This window comes from Squalius cephalus (assembly GCF_949319135.1).
Source record: "Squalius cephalus genome assembly, chromosome: 23".
NCBI classification, from domain to species: Eukaryota; Metazoa; Chordata; class Actinopteri; order Cypriniformes; family Leuciscidae; genus Squalius; species Squalius cephalus.
In genome coordinates, this window is record NC_137144.1 from 4378744 (window position 1) to 4399733 (window position 20990).

General features: G+C 44.1%; 1 protein-coding gene across 1 annotated transcript in view; it reads left to right on the forward strand.

Moving 5' to 3' along the window:
* The window catches only part of urahb (urate (5-hydroxyiso-) hydrolase b), a 151104-nt gene that overhangs the window by 27458 nt on the left and 102656 nt on the right, over positions 1–20990 (forward strand). The window lies entirely within an intron of this gene.

Consider the following 20990-nt stretch of genomic DNA (forward strand, 5'->3'; position numbering starts at 1 on the left):
GATTGGCCACACCTTCTGACAGGTGGAGCTGCAGATGCACAGGTTTGCCATGTAGGGACAACTCTCTGACACAACGCTGATTAAACAACTCTGCACTTTATCTATCTATCCATCTATCTATCTATCTATTAGGGGTGGAGCCGAACCCGAATACAGTATTCAGAAAGGCACAAATAATGTGTTTTTACGAATACTTATTTCGAACAAATATTTAAAAAATATTTGTATTCGGGAACAAGAAAAACTTTATATCAAAAAAGCTGCGTTTCCTCCGGCTGTAAATCCACTTGTTGATAAGAAAGGAGGAAATGACACAGACTTCAAATGTAGGCGCGCGGCAAGCGCGCTAGCTAGAAGCGAGCGGTGCGCTCGTTTTTCAAGGCGCGCCTATGTTGGTTGCATAGCAACGACAGACGCGGTGCGAACTGCGCTCTCCATGATGACGAGGAAGTATCAGCAAAGAATTAATTGTTCTCTTACGAGAGGTTCTCTCGTATTGCGTAAGTTTAGCTTACGCTACGGGAAAGTCTTCTTTCTTCGAGATCTGAAGCCAAAAATTATCCTTAATTTTGCATTCATTGTCAACGCAGTGCGGCAGCCGGCAGACCATGGCAAGCTGTATAAGCGTGCTCATTGGCTGCCCGGCGGCAACTGCTTAAGCCTACCAGTGAGCCCTGCGTGACGTCGCGCCCTCCACACCCTTCTAACCGTCAAGATGGGTGTGGCCAGTGTGCATATAAGCAAGGGCTCGTAGGCTGATTATCTGATTTTCTTGTCTTCAGCGAAGCTCTTCGCATCGCTGGATCTTGAGAGCCGCCGCCGTCGAAACCAGCGACCAGCAAGCTTAGGACAGCGCCTGAAGAAGCCGGCCGCCTTCGCCGCCTTCAGCCATCCGTGCCTGCTACTCTTTCCGGCGACATATCCTTTTATTACTGCTGTGTGTGTTCTCCCTGCGACACACACTTTCTCTCACTGTTCTAAAAGAGCACGAGGCGTTTTTGTCAAAATGCCTCGTTTTTCCTGCGGCTCGTGCCGCGCCCCGCTCAGCAACGGAGACCGCCACCTCATCTGCGCTCTCTGCCTGGGCCGCGAGCACGCCGCAACCGCACTCTCTACGGGCGGCTGCCCCGAGTGCGAAGAACTTTCAATGTCGACCCTGCGGGCTCGACTTGAAGTTTTCGACCAAGCTGTCGCTCCACCTGTCCCTGCCGGGCCGCGCAAGAAGAAGCGCCGCTCGCAGAGACCACCGGAGACTGATGTGACTGAGGAGCTCGCCGGAACCTCTCCCTCGAGCTTCTCTCTTGCCCTCTCCGCCCCCCCTCCCGGCCGCTCAACCGCCGGCTCTCGCCCGTGCCGCCGCAGCGTCAGGGGATGAGGCGAATGAGATATACACCCTGCCTCTGTTCGAGCCGCGCTACTGCGCCGCTCACAAGGGATGGCAGAAGCGGACGGTCTCGGAGCGAGCTTCCTCTCCCTCTGTTCGAGCCGCGCAAACTGCACCGCTCACAAGGGATGGCAGAAGCGGACGGTCTTGAAGCTCTCTTTACGTTACAAGAAAGCTACTCCGTCCTCGCGCGTCCACTCACCGGCGAAAGGAGAACAGAGTGTTTTCGTCCCGCCGTGGCCGGACCTACCTCCATTTGTCACACATTTCTCAGTCCCCTCTTAAGTTCAGGCGACTGGAATTGTTCATATCGCAGTATACGAGCCTGTTATAAATACACGCACGCCTGCAAGCGAACGCCGTCACAAGAGATGATGAAGCTGATGTATTCTCCCCTGTGGTTAAGTGGCGGAATCTTAGGCTTTCGCGCCAGAGACCCGGGTTCGATCCCGGCTCTCGCAGCAGATAAAAAATGTATGCTGTTCGCTTCTCCAGCTCGCGGCCAGCTTTTCTTACATACAGAAAGCGAACTCGCTCTCCCTCTTGTTGGGCCGCACAGATTGTGCCGTTCACAAGGGATGACAGAGCAGACAGTCACGAGCAACGTTCAGCGCGCGCGCCTCACTCACCAGCGAAAAGAGGAGAGAGTGTTTTAGTCCCGCTGTGGCTGGACAAACCGCCAATTCTCACACATTTCTCAGTCCCCTCTTAAATTCAGGCGACTGGAAATATTACTATTGCAGTAAACGAGCCTGTTTTTATACACGCACGCCTACAAAAAGCTAATGTGTTCTCCCCCGTGGTCCAGTGGCAGAATCACAGACTTTCGCACTAGAGACCTGAGTTCGATCCCGGCTCTCGCGGATAAAAATTTATGCTGTTCGCTTCTCCGAGCTCGCGGCCAGTTTTTCTTACATACTGAAAGCAAACCCGCCTCTCGCACCACTCCTACTCATGGTGCTCGAGTATTTATGAGCGTCTAAACACGAGGGAAGAAAAGACTGTTAAGTCCCGCTGCGGCTGGACCACCGTCAAAGCTTCACGCTCTGTCAGTCCCCATTGCCACGGCGACTGCAGATGTTCACCTCGCAGCCAACGAGCCGGTATGTCTACCCGCTCGCCTGCGTGCAACCACCGTTCTCACGGCGACCCAGAGAAATCTCAAATGAGCATAATGTCTGGTTGCACGGCTCACGCCGTATGTGTTTCAAATGCAGTGAATGTGCCCACGTTTCCGTGTTCACCTCTGCACACAAGCACTATAAATCCCGTGTCTCTCACAGAGCCCACTCTCATAAAGCAGGCAGAAGCCGCTCGAGTGTTATAAGTAGGTCACGTGTCCACCTCACCGTGCCCACACCTGCTCACTGCCCGCTCTGTCACACGGCCTCTTACGACTGGTCAAGTTTTAAATGTAAGTAATGTGCCCGCCCTCGAGCGCTCACACATACTAACGAACATTTCGCCCCTGACGCCGCCCTCGCGTGTCGCGCCTCACAATATACGTTCCCCGTCCAAAGCCACCGGGACACTGTGTGTAAAACGGCCAGCTATCGCTGTGTGCGATCCGCGGTATCTAAGTACCGAGAGCGCGCGAGCTGCACCCGTGCCTCCATATCTAGCTCTCAAGCCCGCGGCACGCGGCAATCAGAGCCCGGAGGCCATTCTGCCCCTGGCGGCACACGCGAAAGCGTGGGAAGCTATTCCAGGCGCGTCAGAATGGGTGCTGAGCACAGTAAAAAAAGGCTATACTCTGCAGTTCGCTCGCCGCCACCCGCGCTTTCTAGCGCGAACCGAGACGAGAGTGAATGGGGAAGTAGCACATCTACTTCGAGCAGAAATAGCGACGCTTCTATGCAAAGGGACTATAGAACCGGTTCAACCTTCTATGAGCGAGTCAGGCTTTTACAGCCGTTATTTCCTCGTTCCAAAGAAGGATGGAGCTCTCAGACCAATTTTAGATCTTAGACATTTGAACAAAGCTCTTATGAGAAGACTGTTCAAAATGCTCACAACCAGGCAGATCCTCGCGCAGATTCGCCCAAGAGACTGGTTTATTTCCCTCGATCTGAAGGATGCTTAATTTCAGATCCAGATAATACCCCGTCACAGGCCATTCTTGAGATTTGCCTTCGACGGTCAGGTATATCATTACACCGTCCTACCGTTCGGCCAGTCTTTAGCACCCCGTACATTCACGAAGTGCATGGATACGACTCTCGCTCCCCTGAGTGGTCAGGGAATGCGAATTCTGAACTATCTGGACGATTGGCTCATTCTAGCACAGTCAGAGGAAGAGCTTATCGCTCACAGAACAGTGCTTCTCAGCCACCTGGAAAGCCTGGGTCTCACGGTCAACTGGAGCAAGAGCTCATTAGTGCCCAGTCAGTCAACCTCCTTCCTGGTTATGGAACTGGACTCTGTGGCAATGATAGCCCGCCTGTCGACACAGCGCGTGCGCTGTATTCGACACCTGACCGTGTCTTTCCAGCCGGGCAGCACCGCACCTCTCAAGACATTTCAGAGGATGCTGGGATGTATGGCTTCAGCTGCACCAGTGCTTCAGCTGGGTCTACTACATATGCGCCCGTTGCAACGCTGGTTGAACGCCCGAGTGCCTCACAGAGCCTGGGCCTCCGGCAGCATTCGAATCAGAGTGACTCAGAGCTGCGTTTCAGCACTGAAGCCCTGGTTAGCGGCCGACTGGTACCAGCGGGGAGTGACAATTGGAGCCGTTTCGCACTGAAAAGTTATCTCGACAGACGCATCCAACTTAGGTTGGGGCGCTCTTTTCGAGGGCAAACCGGTCTTTGGCCTGTGGTCAGACCAGGAGAAATGCCTCCACATAAACTGTTTGGAGATGATAGCGGTCGAAAACGCGCTCAAGCGCTTCCTCACATTCATACGGGATCACCACGTGCTAGTCCGTTCGGACAACATGTCCGTGGTGTCCTATGTGAACAGCCAGGGCGGTGTCAGATCCAGGAACCTCTGCAAGCTGACAGAACGCCTTCTCGTGTGGGCTCATCACTCGTTGCGCTCGCTGAAAGCCGTGCACGTGCCGGGCCACCTGAACGTCGGCCCAGACAGACTGTCCAGAGACAACATTCCGCCGGGAGAATGGTCTCTGCACCTTCAGACAGTCCAGTCACTCTGGCGCCTATTCGGCAGGGCGAAAGTCGACCTCTTTGCGTCAAAAGACAACGCCCACTGCCCGATGTTCTTCTTGAAAAGTGAGGCCCAGACCTGGCCCAGCCTCCCGCTGTATGCTTTCCCTCCGATCTCCCTGTTACCACAGGTCATCAAGAGGATCAGGGAAACGCGCCACCCAGTGCTCCTAAATAGCCCCGCGGTGGGAGAACCAAATCTGGTACCCAGAACTAGTGAGGCTGTCGCACTTAGCCCCATGGCCGATCCCGCTGAGAAAGGATCTCCTCTCTCAAGCCGGTGGATCAATCTGGCATCCCCATCCAGAGCGCTGGTCTCTGCATGCGTTGTTAATCAACGAATACCCGTTGACCTGCCAGAAGGAGTCATAAACACGATCACGCAGTCTAGAGCCCCTGCCACAAGAAGGCTCTATGCGTCTAAATGGTCTGTGTTCTCCGAATGGTGCGCTACTAAGTGCCTGGATCCACGTACATGTGGGGTCCCACGGGTGCTCTCCTTCCTACAAGAGCTGTTGGACAAGGGCAGGTCCCCTTCCACGCTCAAAGTGTATGTTGCAGCTATCGCAGTGTTTGCAGAGACGACGCGCTGCCGCGCAATAGGAAGAGACGAGCTTATCATCCGCTTCCTCAGAGGAGCTAGACGGATGAATCCCCCGCGGCCCCCCTCGGTTCCTATTTGGGATCTGTCCTTGGTCCTGGAGGCCCTTTTCTCTTTGAACCGCTCGAATCCGTGGATCTGAAATACCTCTCGGTCAAAACCGTTTTTCTGATAGCTCTGTCTTCAGTAAAACACATGGGGGATCTACATGCGCTGTCTGTTAGCGCCGCGTGTCTTGAGTTCGGACCTAATGACTCTAAAGTCATCCTCAAACCGAGACACGGTTACATCCCCAAAGCGATTGGTACTCCCTTTAGGGCGCAAATCATCTCCCTGTCGGCTCTGCCAGTACCCGATAGCGAGGACGGTGATAACCTCCTATGCCCCGTCAGGGCGCTGAGGGTTTACATCACGCGCTCCGCCGCCTTTAGGCGTTCTGAGCAGCTCTTTGTTTCGTTTGGTGGACGCACCAAAGGTCTTGCCGCCTCGAAACAGAGTTTGTCCAGGTGGATAGTGGACGCAATCGCGGCAGCTTACGCCTCCAAACACCTGCAGTGCCCTACGGGCATCAGAGCCCACTCCACTAGAGGCATGGCCTCGTCGTGGGCTTGGTCCAGGGGGATTTCTATTCACGATATTTGCATGGCGGCGGGCTGGGCCTCCCCATCTACATTCGTGAGGTTTTATCACCTGGAAGTTCCTGCCCTACAGGCCAAACTGTTATCAGTATAAGTGATATGTATGTTCTGCCCAGTCACGCATGTGCAGTACTGTTAATATATTTCTGGTAATGACACCAAGGGAAGAGCTTTTGTACATAGACCGGCTGGGCCGCTCTGTCTTTTTTGCCCCCTTACGCACACGTTTATTAGTGCGGGCCCGCGCTGCTGGCCGCCTATTCTTCACTCGGTTGTGCTGGGGATTATTCTCTCTATACATAGACCGGCGAGACCGCTCTATTTTCCCCTATAATGTGCTTATGTATTATGCTGACCCGCGCTGCTGGCCACATCGCATGAGTTGACATATAGACCGGCAGTGCGGCTCTATCTTATATGAAGTGCTTATTACATGTGCTGGCCCGTCTCTCTGACTGGCCACCTGTTCTAGCATGTGATTTTCCCCGGTTCCCCTGGGACTCATGCACTGATGCTCATGCACTGATGCTCGGCGCACACGGCGTTGACAAGGGGTTCCCGTAGCGTAAGCTAAACTTACGCAATACGATAGAAACTCTCGTAAGAGAACATACTCGGTTACCTAATGTAACCTCGGTTCTCTCTAGAAGAGGGAACGAGTATTGCGTAACAGACTGTGAAAACCAGATATTCAGCTTACGAGCCCTTGCTTATATGCACACTGGCCACACCCATCTTGACGGTTAGAGGGGTGTGAAGGGCGCGAAGCGCCCTCATTGGGTGTGACGTCACGCAGGGCTCACTGGTAGGCTTAAGCAGTTGCCGCCGGGCAGCCAATGAGCACGCTTATACAGCTTGCCATGGTCTGCCGGCTGCAGCACTGCGTTGACAATGAATACAAAATTAAGGATAATATTTGGCTTCAGATCTCGAAGAAAGAAGACTTTCCCGTAGCGTAAGCTAAACTTACGCAATACTCGTTCCCTCTTCTAGAGAGAACCGAGGTTACATTAGGTAACCGAGTACGATTTCTAGACCTTGCATTAGCTTTAGATATATTTATGGAGATGAGAAATGAAATAAAAAGCAGTCATTATGTCATTAATATCAGTCCGTCAGAAAAGCTGTTCTAGGCTTATTCTTGGCTGGATAACTCTTAGCAGGTTTAAAAAGCCCTTTTAAAATTAAATATGAATGCAGTTTTGGATTAAATAAAAGTATAGCCAAGTCAAATAAAACACGTTTTATCTCCTGTATAGTTTGGTAACACTACAATAAGATACCATTCATTAACATTACTTAATGCGCATCTAACATCAACACATTGAGTGAACAATATATTTTTACAACATTAATGTTTGTGAATGTTATTTAATACAAACACTTGATTGGTCATGTTTGTTCACTTCAGTCATTGTGCATTAAATAATGTTAACATAAATAATGTTCACTTTTGATTTTAAAAATGTATTTTTAAATGAACCCCAAGGAGAATAATTGCGACAGTATATAACTATTGTTTATTGTTAGGTCATTTTATCTAATGTTATCTAACAAATTGAATCTTATTGTAAAGTGTTTTTAATACTACAGTTTCCATCTTTGTAACCGTGATATACACTTTAATATATGTAAATTTAATCTAAATTAAGCTTTGGTACCGAAATTGGTACCGAGAACCATGGATTTTCACTGGTATTGGTACCGAATACTGAAATTTTGGTTTCGTGACAACACTAGTAGCTCTGTTAGCTCGGTAATTTAGACAATAGGCTGTTGACAGAGTAATGTTAACGTTGGTAATGGCTGTTATGTTATTTTCTTTTCAATGACATTCCTTGTTACATGTTCATTGCTGGATTTATGGAAAAACATCAACCAATATTGCATATCCATAATTATTATAATGGATATAATTAAAGAATACTTGCACTATAACGTAAATTAGAAGTGTAACGCAAAAAAACTGGATTTTTACACCTATTTAGAATTTTACTCGAATACAAATACAAATACTTTTCCCCCCTCAACAAATACAGATACAAATACCGGCTGCTTTGCACACCCCTACTATCGATCTATCTATCTATCTATCTATCTATCTATCTATCTATCTATCTATCTGTCTATCTGTCTATCTGTCTATCTGTCTGTCTGTCTGTCTGTCTGTCTCACAGCTTGAATATGTAAACTCTCTGCTTCTGTTGGGATTTCTGAGTCTCAAAGTGGGCAATTCTGCCAAATTTTACTTTGAGTGTTGCGTAATTGCAATAAAAAAAGAAAAGAAAGGTTCCCTTCTTTTTGGTTTGGCGCACTAGGTGGGCCAGAATTTGCGAGAGGCCGGATATGACTTGTCAGAGTCTGGAAATGTTTATTTCTACAGTGCAACAACGACAGTTTCCCCTGAATTTTTGACAAACTGAATCAAACAGCAAACGGACTGTAAATATTTAGACTAATTTCTGTCGGAGAAACTGGTTTCATGGATCTGATGTTTAAACTTTCTGTTTCATTAGCAGAGATCAACATTTTTGCCGTTGCTGATTGTGAAAAGCTGAAGTTACAAAGCTCCCAGATGGCAGATGATATCAGCTGTAGATATTAATGTGTAACTGTGTGAGTGAAAGGATCCCTACAGAGATAGACCTTTAAAACCTCAGTAAGACCTTTCTGTTTAACCAGAAACAGCTCTAAGGACGCTAGCGCTAAAAAGCAAGCTTTTTAAAAAAGCAATACTTTTAGCGTGTGTAGAGCCAACGTATTTTCACATGTAAAACTCTGTGATCAATCAACCGTTTAAAGACCTGAACAATTAATAAACATGGGAGTGGAACCATCCATCCCATAACACATGGGTCAGTTCACTAAAACATTCCGCTAGTTCAGAGTCATCATGCTTTATTGATTTTGGAATTTTGGTCTGTTGGAAAAGCCAACATCCTTCTCAGTGGTTGCACATTTACCAGCATCTCTTTCACAACCTTCACTTACAGGAACCCTCACTTATGTAATGTTAATGTTGATATTAGGGTCATATCTATGGGCTGAAATATGTGCCACCAGAAACTGTATTTGAAACATTAGGTGTTCAAGCACGTAGTGCTCAAACCCTATTGTAATTTCCCTGATTTTTATTATTAGGGGTTCAAGCACGAAGTGCTGAAACCCTATTGTAATTGCCCTGATTTTTATTATTTTTCTTCCGCCGTAAAACGCATCGTGCAGCCCAAACCGTAAGTGCTGGAGACTTGAAACTTTGCCAGATGGTAGTACAAAAATCGAGGAGAGGTTCAGAGAGTATGACCCCGATTGGCCCATAGGTGGCACTATAGCAACCAAAAGCGCGAAACTGCTTATAACTCCTAGACCGTATGTCGTAGACTCAAGTGTCTTATATCATTGGAAAGCTGAACGTATATCTCTGATTTCATTTCCGATATGCAAATTTTTCCGCCATTTTGAATTTTGTCAAAAACCTACTTTTGCAAACTAGTCCTAGGTTTTTTGCCGAATCGGAACCAAACCAGTGCAGAAATGTTCTCTGGAGTCTGATTATCAATAATTATCGAAAAAACTTTGAAATTTCGATTTATGGTTGCTAGGGGGTGCAAAACGAACATTGTGGGAGGAGCCTATTTTACTAAAATGGCTATAACTCGAGAAGTAAATAAGATATCTTCACCAAACTTGATACACATGTGTATGAGTTCATTCTGGGGTCAGAGTAAAAAACCTGAAAAAAACTTGAAAAGGGCTATAACCACCTGACCGTTAGTCCGATTGACTTGAAAATTGGCATGCAGTGTCTTGGTCCAAGGTGCCATGCATATTTATGAGGACATTGGCGTATCTCGAAAAACATGGCCGCCATTGGGCAATGAAGTTGAGCACCTATTAGACAAGGTTAACGGAGGCCGATCGGAACGAAACTCGATGGGCATGTTCGACTCATGGCCCTAGAGGTCTGTAAAAATGTTGAAAGAAATCGGCCACTAGTTGGCGCTAATGAGTTTTATGGCTCTGTAATCACGTTGTGTTACATTCATCCACACAATATGCATATTATTTGCTAGATCTTCTCATCCTGAACAACTTTGCCTCAAGAACCATTGCTGTCAATCAAACCATTCATTAAATATTCGAGAATATATTAAAAACCTACTTTTGCGAACTAGTCCTAGGTTTTTCGCCCGATCGGAACCAGACCAGTCTAGAACAATTCTCTGGACTCTCTAGATCAATAATTATCAAAAAAAAGTTGAACTTTTGCATTTGGATGGCTATAACAGGGTAATTTAGAAAATGGGCGTGTCAAAATACACTCAAAAGCCTATAAATCCTAAATAAAAACTCTTCACAAAAACTTAAAAGAACTTCACAAAAATTGGTGAGCATAACATCATTAACAAGCATGCACAATTTTATGGAGATCGGACCATAGGTGGCGCTATAACTGTTAAAAATCTTTAAAATTATACATTTCCTATGATAAATTGCCTGTATTGGCTGTAAGTGGTGTTTTCTATCTATGATCATATAATGTTCATGTCATAATGTTCAAAATTAGTGCAGTACAATTCTCTGGACTCTCTAGATCAATAATTATCAGAAAAGGTATAACTTCTTCATTTGGATGGTTATAAAATGGTCACTTCAATATGTAGCCTTGACCAAGTGTCCCCGAAAGCCTATATCTCTTCAATGAATGCTCAGATCTTCTTAAAAACAAGTCATAACATGTGTATGACTCCAAACAACAATTTCAGACAGATCGGACAAAATTTGCCTCTATAACAGCTAAAAAAGGTGAAAATGATATGAATAACATATAATTAAGCCATATTAAGCCAATAAGTAGTATTTTACTGCCCCCTGCTGTCATTTTATCATACTACTCCCTAATATTGTTATATAATTCTTAGACTTTATAAATCATTATTTTAAAGGTCCTGTTCTTCGTGATCCCATTTTTCAAACTTTAGTTAGTGTGTAATGTTGCTGTTAGAGCATAAATAATACATGTAAAATTATAAAGCTCAAAGTTCAATGCCAAGCGAGATATTTTATTTAACAGAAGTCCCCTTTTCAAAGCCTACATCGAACGGCCGGTTTGGACTACATCCCTCTACTTCCTTCTTTAATGACGTCACTAGAACAGTTTTTTGACTAACCTCCGCCCACAGGAATACACAAAAAAGGGGGCGTGGTCTTGTTGCGCTCCCACGGAGAAGAGAAAGCGTTGCGTTTGTAGAGTGTGTTTGTCGCCATGTCGTCGAGACGCTGTTATTTTCATCCCGGAGTCAAATCACCTTTGTTTGGCCTTCCCAGGCACGCTGTACTTAGAGATCAATGGTTACAATTTATGTTTAACTCGGTTCCCGAAAATATAAAACATATATTACTAATCAAAACTCGTGCTCACGTGTAACTAAGGTAGGAATAAACAATGCACTTATTTTAAAAATTCAACAACATCATCGTTAATTCGATAGACGGACAAAACCATATACCACAAGCTTTTATAACATTTTGTAACATTTAACATTACAATTTAACCAATTCAAGGTAACAGCCAAACGTAAAAGTATGACAACTACTAAATAAACAGCAGCTTACCATTGTGAAACATCCTGCAAAAGTTGTGCTTGAACAGGTTCTAATTCCTGTTCCTGTAATTCCTAATTTCTAATTCTCTCCGGGTCTGATTCCGGCTCAAATTGATAAGGTAATATTAAAGACATGTTTACAATATGGTAAGAGGCGTGACCTTTCCGGGCAACATGCGCTAAGCTGCTGTCGAATCACAACACAGGAACCGCTGGCACAATCAGAACTCGTTACGTATTTCTGAAGGAGGGACTTCATAGAACAAGGAAGTCATCAGCCCGTTTTTATGACAGTGAAAACAGCGGTATACAGAGAAGTAAATTGTGTGAAAAATACTGTGTTTTTTTACACGCGAAACCTGAACACATGTTATATTGCACACTTTAAACACAAACAAAGCTTCAAAAACACAAGAAAAATGGGACCTTTAACATTTACAATCACATTTTGTCAAAATTCATCTATTGGAGTATTACTATTGACAATTGTGTCACATTGAGAAATGGGAATCCTGAAAACGAAAGTAAAACTTTGGCCGCCATTTAGGCCACGCCCCCCCAGTACAAATTCACTCATGACTTGAAAACGGAAAGTCGCTGTGCGCTCAAAATTTGATGGTAAGGTCCTCTCCGGGCTCTTGATCGAAATGTATCGTCGTGGGGCTGGAGACTGGGGATGTGTGCCACTCTTATGGAGAGAAAGTGTCGGTCGGCCCACAGCAGGAGACTCGCTGCCTGTTTGAACAGAGCACTGGAGTGCACACCGCCCTGGCGATTTATGTACGAAACCACAGACGTGTTGTCGGTTCAAATCAGTACATGTTGCTGCTCCAACTGTGACCGAAAAGCTTCCAGGGCCAAAGACACCGTGTTCAACTCCAGATGGTTTATGTGCCACTTTTTCTGTGACTCTGACCACAGACCTGAGGTAGGCATGACCAAGCACACTGCTCCCCAGCCTGAGGTTGACGCGTCCGTCGAGACCACGGTGCGTTGTGTCACGATACCCAGAGGAACCCCTGAGGAACTCCTGAGCTGAACACCTCCGGGTTGCTCCACGGTCTCAGAGCGCTGACTCAACTGTGAGTAACCGTAATGCGCTTGTGGCCGGAAGACCACGCCCTTGGTGGGACTCAAGTTTTCAGCCATCAGTCCCAGAAGCCTCTGAAATCCCCTCAGCGACACAGACCTGCCCGGTCTGAAACGGCACAGAGACGATGATATTGTCCCTATGTGCTCTCGGGAAAGACGGGCTCGCATCGTCACTGAGTTCAAACATACACCCAGATATGTTAAAGTCTGACTCGGTGTGAACTTCTTGTCTCAGATTGGGAGCGTTTTGGGGCAAAGTTAATGACGAGACCACGCCATTGAAACGGGGTGGTCTGCATCTGAACTGAAGAGAATACCCGTGCTGAATTATGCCCAGTACCCACGGCGAAATACCCGGGATAGCCTTCCACGCATCCAGAAAGTGACACAGTGGGCGCGTTAGCTCTGCGGCCCCGCCCCCACAAGGCTTGCAGCTCTGGCGGGAGGGTGGCTCGCAGTGGGCTGTGTGTGGTGTTGGCAATGATATGTGAAAGATATGTATAAAAATTATGTTATTTAAGCCAGCGCAAATACCTGTGTTTACATCCTGTTTTCGGTTGAAGTCCAAAGTAATCGATTGTCGAGTTCACGCGCGTGATCATAGGTAACTAAACCTATGCGCGTGAACTCGGCAATCGATTACTTTGGACTTCAACCAAAAACAGGATGTAAACACAGGTATTTGCGCTGGCTTAAATAACATCATTTTTATACATATCTTTCACATCTACTGCAGTCAGATTCACTCGTGTTCACTCTGAAGGAATCACTCACATGACCTGTGCACTTGTAATGACACATCAAGGATGTTAAAGGGATAGTTCACTTTGAAATTAAATTTTGGTATGTTTTAGCTTACCTCAAGGGCATCCAAGATGTAGGTGTCTTTTTTTCCGCAGTAGTTTCAATTTTGATATTTTTAGGTCAAACCGTTCTTGTCTGTCAGTCATATAATGCAGGTCTATGGTCACCCCTTCAAAGAGCATGCACAGAGTCCAAATTAAAACAATTCCCCGTCGTCCAAGTTAAACAATTCCCCATCGTAAGTACACATTGATGGCCTAAGACACGAAACGAGCGGTTTGTGTGAGAAAACGAACAGTATTTATATCGTTTTTACCTCTTATAACACAGCCGCGTCCAAATGATCTGAGGGCGCGGGCGGGTATAGATATATACACTAGACGTCGCCTTGGCTACTGCAGTTCATTGGAACGAAACCGTAGCCAAGCGACATCTAGTGTATATATATCTATACCCACCCGCGGACGGGTATAGATACACTAGAAGTCGCCTTCGCTACTGCAGATCATTTGGACGCGGCTGTGTTATAAGAGGTAAAAACTATATAAATACTGTTCGTTTTCTCACACAAACCGCTCGTTTCGTGTCTTAGGCCATCAATGTGTACTTACGATGGGGAATTGTTTAACTTGGACGACGGGGAATTGTTTTAATTTGGACTCTGTGCATGCTCTTTGAGGGGGTGACCATAGATAGACCTGCATTATATGACTGACAGACAAGAACGGTTTGACCTAAAAATATCAAAATTGAAACTACTGCGGAAAAAAAGACACCTACATCATGGATGCCCTTGAGGTAAGCTAAAACATACCAAAATTTAATTTCAAAGTGAACTATCCCTTTAAGAGGTTAAAAGCAGGTTTAATGCGCTTTTAAGTTTAAAAACAGTTTTAGGTTTTTTTTTGTGGCATTTCCAAGCCACTTAAGACCCAATGTTGTAAAGCAGTTTTTTTTTTTTTTTTGGCTATCATATTTTTTTTATGAAGATCATGCAATTCATGATCACGATTACAGTGTATGTCACTATCTTCACTAACGTGATTGGTATAGACTATAGGCTAGAGACCATAGACTGCCATCAAGGCCTCAATGAAGGGGATTATGTGAACAGAAAGGGGATTCACAATGTAAATGTGCAGCCCAGTTACTATTGTGATTCTTAATATTCCAGATTAATAATATTATATCAAATTAAAAAAAGGCATTTGACTAAAATCTTCCATATCACAAATGTGAAAGCAAAACGGCCAGGATCTGTGCATGACTTAAGAATTTTCAGAGATTCACATTTATGCACATTATTTGAAAGTGGTAAGGAAAGTTCCACAATTAAATATCAAGCTCACTGTATTACATACACTTATGCTGATCCTAACAACATTTTTTCATAGGTGATTATGACATGTTCCTGCAGACAGGTGTTTTATGACCCCATTCCCTGACCCAAACCAGTTACAATGCAGCTCTAGCCAGGACAAGGGAACACAATGAAATGAACTTTGGCTAAGTAAAGGGAAGATTTCAGTGCCTGAAAAGTCTGAGGGTTGCACACCTGACAGGGCCTGTGACATTGTTGCATGTGCCATATTACACAACATTGCAAAAAAAAAAAAAAAAAAAAACTTTTCATTAAATGTTTAATAAAAGACAAATATGCTTAGTTCCTTGAGTTTTATTTCAATTGTTCTTTGTAAAGAAAAGCCAGTGGCCAAGTGCCTGCAACAAGAGATATTAGACACATGCCTCATGCAACAAATAAAAAGGAAATGTTGGCTACTGCCTGCCTGTTGGCCTATGTCTCCTCTGTCTGTGCAGACTCTTCTGTAGGCCTTTCTGTAGATGTGGAATCCTGCAACTTATATTGCACCCATAAAGCATACAAGTATAAATTAAGTAGTGGTGGGCCGTTATCGGCGTTAACGCGCTGCGTTAACGCGAGACTCTTATCGCGCGATAAAAAAAATATCGCCGTTAATCTATTCTCCAAATTGGGTTGGGAGCTGGCTCATGCTACACAAGCTATGATGACGCAATCTACCCGCGGCCGCGAGGAACACACGGCTGCAACGCATCATATTCGTCGTCATCTTAAGTAAACACGGCTGAAAGTGAAAGCTGGGGTGCTTCTCAATATCCCTCCTCGTCTCCTCTCTCCTCCGTCCTCCATCCTATGACCCGGAAACCGATCGAGCACAGCCATCTTGAAGGACATCTCAATTCTCTAATTGCACCGCGAGGAGTCGAGGATCGAGGAGTGAAGAGGCTTCCTGAGGAGTTATGAGCGAGGATACACAGGTGCATCCTATGCGGAAGAGTTTTATCGACTAAAACGTGACGCACGTATAAATTCTCCTCCCCCTTCACACCGGTCACAATAATTTTGATTTATACTTTACTTTTGCAGTTTATATAAACCACACATCTCACATATTTCAACAAGGTATCTTTCTTTATTGTTATTTATTATTAATTTCTTAAATAAACAAATTTCAACAACATGAGGGCAGATCCTCTGAGCGCTGCTGATGACGCGCTGAAGTGACGCTCGAGTGATCAAGGATTCCAATGTATAAAAAAAGCTTTCATTCGATCCCTCTGTCCTCGCGTCTTTTCCTTGCAGCCTTCCCTCGCATCCTACAGGGGGCGGAGCTGAGACGCGAGGAAAGGAAGCGAGGAGAGGAAACGAGGATGCACAAATAAGAATTGAGAAGCACCCCTGGTGTAAAAGATCGGTGCAACATCCATTATTTGGACTTGGTTCGGATTTAAGCCGTCCGACGTAGACTGTGTGGTGTAACAGTTCGGTAAGTTAACACGCGATCCAGTGTGATCCGTTCTACCACCTCAAATTCAAAACGAAACACATCACTGAATACCAGCGCGCGCGTATTATTCCCCAATATATCTTATAGTGAGTGGTGTAGCACATAATCTCTTTTTATTAAAAGCGCCCGATTTTAAGAATCGTTGTTGTGTTTCTTTTTAACTGAAAAGCCATCAGTTAGACAATATTCTAATTTTAAATTTGGGGTTTCATAAGCTCCAAGCCATAATAAACATTAGACCTTAAATTTTATTTATCTGCAAAATTATGTTGTATACTTACAGTTTTGCACAATATATGTTCTCAAAACTACATACACCCTTTCAAAAAAAAATATAAAAAAAATACATTTAACAGGGTCTGTGTAACCTGTTCTGAAATGGTTTTATTATAATATCGCTATCGCAAGAGGCTGCAATGTATATCACAATATGGATTTTAGGCCATATCGCCCATCCCTAATTGATAGCCTATAGTAGTTGATAATAACATAGGCCTACCTAATGTTGCCTACGTACGGTAACAGTACAGTAGTAACCTTTTAAAGTCTATGAGTAGTACAGCTTTCTCAAGCAGTTTGTGATGCATTGTGGAAACAGGAGATGAGCCCCTGGTCTAATGCGCCACCTGGCTTGAGAAACCCGTTCTCAAAGACTTACTTTTATAGTCATTATTTGGGTAGCACACATATTCTGAATGCCTTCGGCAGAATTCAAATGAGCCATTTTAATCTAGATTAATCTAGATTAAAAAAATTAATCTATGCCCACCTCTAAAATTAAGTAAAGTTATTTATGCACTTGCAGGTAGGCTAGTTCCTCCATATGACAGTTATCTGAGAGGGTTTATTCACTGTCCAGTGCAATGGAAACAAATGGACATTACAAAGTCTTATACTTTCTTTCTTTTGGAAAGTTAGAAAATGTCCACTTACTGCACATTTTTCAGCCACCACTTTCTTCGGAACAGATACAAGTGTTGGTGTATTATGTAAAAGTTCACAAAAGAGGAAAACACAATGTCATTACAATGAACTACTCTCAGGAAAAATGTGATCAATAACTCATGGCAAAATATTTTTACATTAACATAAGTTTATCGGTTTTCACTTTCACAAGTCAAAGCAATTCATCATTACTCAAGATTTAACAGATGAGACTATACGGCCTTAATTTAAAGCTACACTGTGTAACTTTTTTAGTTGATTCTTAGCAAAAAAACACTTAGTTCTTTCAAAAATATATGTGCTCATTAATGTATATTTACCACTGATCTATATAGAATGACTGGATAGCTCATGACGTCATAAACAATGAAGCCACCGCGCAGCCATATTGGTATTCCCTAGTGAGTTCACGCGTTCTATTGAATCAATAGGAAATTTTATGATTTGACTGAGAAAACATTGCCTAACGAGACACAGTTTTTAAATCTAAAGTCTCCCTGTATATTCTCACAACGCAAACATCCTCAGAATTTAAATGGGTATTTGTTTAAAGTCGGGAAATTTTTCCTGCTTATAAAAAAAAACGGCAATTTCTTTGCAAAAGGAATAAAAAGCTGTACGAGAACACTAGTCGTCCTTCACTGAAGAGCTATCTTCACAGGTAAGAAAAACAGATAATATTAATTAAATAGTGAATGCTAAAGACCTATATTTTTGTGAATTGGTGAATATTCAGGTGAATATTGTTTCGTGGCCACGAATTAATAATACCTCAGCACGTTCTTGTGGACACGTTGTAATTCGTTAAATTAAAATGAGGGAGGGAATTAGTTCAACGTGTCCACGATTTATTAAAACGAGGGAAAAATAAGTCGTCGTAACAACGAATTATTTAGGCCTAGATCAGTGGACAGGGCGCATAAGAACAAGCAGAGAGAGAGAGAGAGAGAGAGAGAGCCCCGGCCGCGCGCGCGCACTCTCCGCCTTCAAACAACACGAGCGCTGTATGCTCTCTCTCCCTCGCGCATATCAACATCAATTGACACAATAGTAAAAGGTCGGAAGACCGATTGTGTTTTATAGATTAGTAGTTCTTAGTAGTTGTTCTTAGTAGTTGTTCATATAAAGTGTTTGATTAGCAAGTACATGTTCAGGAAATGCATAATACAAATTGTAGCCTATGGGTTAATGTAACGGTAAACGGAGTCTGCACGAAGCTCTTTTGAAGCTGTCAAATGGTGTCGCTATTCTTACCGTAATTGTGATTATTGCTGCCCTGAGGTTTCTTATAGGCTACTGTTGACTGTTTTATCGTTGTTTTTTGAAGAAGCAGCAGCATACTCTTGCCTCGGAGAAAACAACACGGGCATAGCGACAATTTTGCATATAAAATATTACTTATAGGGCTTGATCTACAACCTGTGGGCAGTTTTTCTACATCCTTTTGTGAACGTCGTTTTACACTTGTTTACTGCACAGCGGGTCATCTTAAAGTGCCGTCAGAGCTACCAATCTCTGTATAACGGGCGTTGGAGCCCTCTGCTGGTAGGGAATCGTAAGATGGCCGCTCGACCACTTCCGGTGGCTTCACTGCCTACTAGGGATGGGACGATACACTTAAACTCACGATACGATGCACCTCGATGTGCCAGGGTCACGATACGATATCAAAAAATATTTTTTTTTTTTACTGTATAACAACAACTTATTATGGTGACGTTGAAGGTGGTGGTTCATGTTTGATGTGTTGGATGTGGTGTACGGAATGACAGCATGGCATAGCTTACACACAGTCTTAAGGCCATTGCACACTGAGTCCGAAATTCGCATTTGAAATTTTCGCACGTTAAAAAAAATTCGACCTCACGTTATGTCAATCACGCTTGCACACTGACCTACGAAACTTTCGTCCGTAAAAAAATAATTCGGATTGGGTTCGGTTTTCTGCGTTTTTCGCATCCACAGACAGTGTTTTGAGAGGTTTTTTGAAAATTCAGAGCCACCGTACAAGCGAACGACAAAATCCAGAATGACGTCTGACAAGTTGATACACTTCGTCTCGCAGTAGGCTACTGTATGAAAAACAAAATGCGGATTACAAAGACACTAAATAAAATATAATCTGTATACAGCTGTTCTGTCTGCCCAGCGCTTCTGCCGGCCGCGCGCGCGTGTGTGTATGTGTGTGTGTGTGTGTGTGTGCGTGTCCGTCCATAGACATACTGCCTGTTCAGGATCGACTGGTTCACGGAAGTTGGTGGTGTTCTTTTTAATATGTGGCTCCAGTATCGCTAGCAAAGCATCAAACTGTTCCACTGACATTCTGAGGTAAATTTTGAATCGCTCGGAATAATTTCGCAACTCCTTGATAAGGAGGTGAAACTCCTTCCTCTCGGCGCAATCTCAGGATTGGATGGACCCAATATTTCCTTTCTTTTTTTCTTTTTAAGAAGAAAGAGTGCAACAAATTCATCCTCACTGCTTGACGAATCTTTTTGTATTTTTTGCGTTTTTTTCCGCAAAGGTTTAATAAATACGCATCGGACTCTGTTTCTGTGCGTGACGAATTTTAAGGCTGACGAACACGAAAAAACGCATACGAAAATTTCGGACTCAGTGTGCAATGGCCTTTAGTTTTACCCTGCTTGATCAGCAGATGGTGCTGCCAGCCTGCCACCATAGACTGTATGTCTGCCCCATATACATACACACACATATAATACACTAAATTATTTATATACTACGCAAATCATGCAGCAGTGCCATCTATCTTTATTTCGCGATCCATTTTTTTCGACCTCGATGCGTTTCGTCACGTTTTGTATCGCGATATTTCGTCAAACGATATTTCGTCCCATCCTTACTGCCTACTGGCAGTTTAGAACGTCATGAGCTATCCAGTCATTATATAGATCAGTGATATTTACTTATTTCAAGTAATAAAGTATTATCTTAAGTTTATAATCTGCCATTGAAAGTACATACGGGTGAGGGGTTCGAATGCCGGTCGCCATGTTGCCCCTCCATCTTGAAACTACATTAGCCAAAGAGGGACATATCTGTAAATTCAAGTTTCGCCTTTTGCGTTTTTCACTCAGTGACACAGAGACGAATGCGAGGGGGAGATTACTCGCGAGCTCGCAAGTGAGTTTTGCAGATTTGAAAGATAGTGTGGTGTGTGTGTGTGTGTGCGTGCGTACTCACATTTGAAAGAGAGAATTAAACGTCAACGCGACAGACAAATCAGCAAGACCATAGTCAATATTGGAGTAACTTGAATCGCTCGGAATAATTTCGCAACTCCTTGATAAGGAGGTGAAACTCCTTCCTCTCGGCGCAATCTCAGGATTGGATGGACCCAATATTTCCTTTCTTTTTTTCTTTTTAAGAAGAAAGAGTGCAACAAATTCATCCTCACTGCTTGACGAATCTTTTTGTATTTTTTGCGTTTTTTTCCGCAAAGGTTTAATAAATACGCATCGGACTCTGTTTCTGTGCGTGACGAATTTTAAGGCTGACGAACACGAAAAAACGCATACGAAAATTTCGGACTCAGTGTGCAATGGCCTTTAGTTTTACCCTGCTTGATCAGCAGATGGTGCTGCCAGCCTGCCACCATAGACTGTATGGCTGCCCCATATACATACACACACATATAATACACTAAATTATTTATATACTACGCAAATCATGCAGCAGTGCCATCTATCTTTATTTCGCGATCCATTTTTTTCGACCTCGATGCGTTTCGTCACGTTTTGTATCGCGATATTTCGTCAAACGATATTTCGTCCCATCCTTACTGCCTACTGGCAGTTTAGAACGTCATGAGCTATCCAGTCATTATATAGATCAGTGATATTTACTTATTTCAAGTAATAAAGTATTATCTTAAGTTTATAATCTGCCATTGAAAGTACATACG